The following is a 2,781-nucleotide window of genomic DNA, read 5'->3' as shown; positions in this document are numbered from 1 at the left end:
TGGGTCCGAGGAAGGAAGAGTGGGGCGGCCTGAAGAATATTTCAAGAATGCTTATTTGGGGCATAGCAGTGCAGAGCTGTCCAGCATACATTATAAAGTAAGCATGCAGTGTGTTTTATTAGCACAGGAAAGCACCAAAAATAGAATGAAAACAAATATTGCTGAGTTGGGTTCAGTAGCACATAAGCATCTAAGCCTGTCATGCAGCAAGCTTAAGCAAATTAAGTTGGACACCACTTTGATAGCTTTGTTTATCAGGTATAACAGGTTTCATCTAAAACTACACAAATATAAGGTATTCCAGGGATGCTTGAATGGCTTTCTGTGTGTACCTATACACACACATTTAGTCATTAACACTTAGATATTGATATTAGTGCAGTAAAAAAATTAGTTGCATTTCATTTTTGTTTCCACACTGCTAAATTAAGTATCACATGCCAGTGCTCATTACTGCATTGGTTTTAGCTGCAAGAGAACTACCCTGCCTGATATGTAAACAACAGGCCGCATTTGTTTTTGATGAAGCCTTACCTATGACGGAGCGTGTTGTAATATCATAGTCCAAACCAGGTGTCAGTTGGATTTCGTCCAGCATTAGAACCGCATAACGCTCTTCATTGTGGAATGTTGCCACTTTTGATGCCAAAGCTGGAAACACTTCTTCAAGAATACCTAGAATGGCAAGAAAAGAGCCTTTTATTATGTTTGATAGCTTTAACATTAGTTCAAGGGTATTGTAGAGAGCATAATTACAGTGTATCTTTGCTGAAAAACATGCATGCTGGAATGATCACTGCTAGTTTTCTTTGAAATTCAAAATTACAATCTTCAGCCCAGTGTTTCAAACAACCTCCCTTGTCACTATCAGAGCATTTATAAAATCTTTTCTAAAAAGATGAGTGCAAGCCTTCTGCTGCCGCCTAATATTTGTAGCTGTACTTGCTATGTGATCATCGGTGAAGTCAATAGCTAGTCCTGAGTTGCACCTGCAATTTGGAAAATGTTATTATAGAGCTGCAAACATTGCTGCATACCTGGGGTAAACTTGATGTCTTCAATATGCTTCTGAAGTGTGCGTTCAGCAGGGAGCGGCAAGCCATTACCTCTCAGTTACTCATAACCTCTTATCCCACAGGCAAGTCTGACCTTCAGAGACTCCTGAATTGTCTTCTGAGTCCATGATGACCCTCTCATTGTTCCCTTTTGCAGGACACGGAGCTGGTCTTCTGCAAGAAGTCCATTAAAAGAACTTCTCAGGGCGTCACACTCCATTTCCGCCCTTGCACGCTTTCTTCTTTCCAAGTTAAGTTGGCGTTTCAGTACGTCAACTTCACTGAACATGTTGGGAGGTGCATCCTCTTGAATATCAGAGGTTATGGGCACTTCTGTTGCCACATCAGCAGATTCATCATGATCATGTGGCTCTTTTGAAGACTTGAGTCCATCTGCTATGCTGTCAGCAGCTGCAAAAGTTTTCATAGCAATTTTTTGGTTTCCAACACTTTTTGTACCAACATATGCAACTGCATTACTTGTAGTGCTACACTTAAAAGGGCAGTGTTAATGAAATAATTGATGTTCCTCTGTTTGGTCACCGTATCAAGCCATGATTCAGATCGTAAAAAAGAAGATCAATACCAGTTACATTCAAGTACGAAATTGTCCATTTTGCATTGCATGTGGCTACATGATAACTGACCGACAAAGCACTGCTGCAGTGTATGTATGAAAAACACATTTTGATTAGGGGGAAAATTACCTATTAGCAAGTTTTCCTCTTCAGGTTCAGCCTGTTCTTCAGCCAAGTTGTTTGCTGGTGAATTAGGAAGGCGGGCGAATGGTGGCTTTCTGATTTTTTTTTTGGCACACGGTGAGAAAAAATACTTGGCACAGCTTTGTGCTTTAGCCTCTTCTTCCCATCCACTCTAGCCTTCTCAAAGTCTTCTGCACAAAAGTGGTCCTGCAAATGTTGTATGGTTAGAAGTGTGATGCTGGTCACCCAAACGCTGGGCTGCCCAAGGAGGCTCCCAGGGCTTTTTGAATGAAGCTTTGTTTCAGACATGTGAAACAAGAAAAACATGAAAGATAGCTGCAATAACAAGTTTAAAGACCAAATCAAGAGACAAAGAATACGTTAAAAAGGTTTAGAAGTTTACGCAACTAAAATGCCTCATTTGGGTGCAAACGCGCACGTGGCCGCAAACACGCAGGTTTAAGGATTGCTAACATTTAACTCATTTCTATTTTTCTACCCATGCCAACACAACTGCACAGAAAGCGGCCGTTATGCGGACGCATGACATGCACTGACGATGTTTTTATTGACTGTGATCGTCACGGTCTGCGAAAAACAATTAGGTGCCATGGATCGAGTGACTCGAGGCGAGAGCGCGCTCACGTGCGCGGAGAAATCATGCGAGTACGTGGTGCACGTGAGGACGCGGAATTCTCGCGTGGCAAGTGGACTCTAGACAAGTGTTCCTTCGCGTGCCACGAGCACGGAATAATCGCGTGCGATGAGCAACAAACGCGAGCACGTGTACCCGCGTCAAGAGTGCGAGGCGCTAACGATCCCGGCAATGAACTCCTATTTTCGTAGCATCGCTAACACCGCGTGCACTTCGCTTAAATATCTTCTAAAACAGTGCCGAAAAGCACAAACAAGGTGTACTTACCTCGCACACGCGGGTGTTTTTCGTAGGCTTGAAGTTCTCCCGGCCGATTCTGTGTAGCCACGCAGAACGACGCTCTCGGTCATTTTTCCCGGTCGGAATCGAG

The 2,781-nt window shown here is 43.1% G+C and overlaps 1 long non-coding RNA gene across 1 annotated transcript; it reads right to left on the bottom strand.

Annotated features, from left to right (window-relative positions):
• Positions 1–1,112: 1,112 nt before the first annotated feature.
• On the bottom strand, positions 1,113–2,781 carry LOC144112063 (uncharacterized). The gene is made up of 3 exons (XR_013310184.1): positions 2,679–2,781; positions 1,763–1,963; positions 1,113–1,466 (listed from the first exon to the last, which is right to left on the bottom strand). It is a non-coding gene; the product is annotated as an uncharacterized LOC144112063 (long non-coding RNA).

This window comes from Amblyomma americanum, unplaced genomic scaffold (genome assembly GCF_052857255.1).
Source record: "Amblyomma americanum isolate KBUSLIRL-KWMA unplaced genomic scaffold, ASM5285725v1 scaffold_42, whole genome shotgun sequence".
Taxonomy (NCBI): domain Eukaryota; kingdom Metazoa; phylum Arthropoda; class Arachnida; order Ixodida; family Ixodidae; genus Amblyomma; species Amblyomma americanum.
This window is presented reverse-complemented; position numbering and strand designations above follow the sequence as displayed.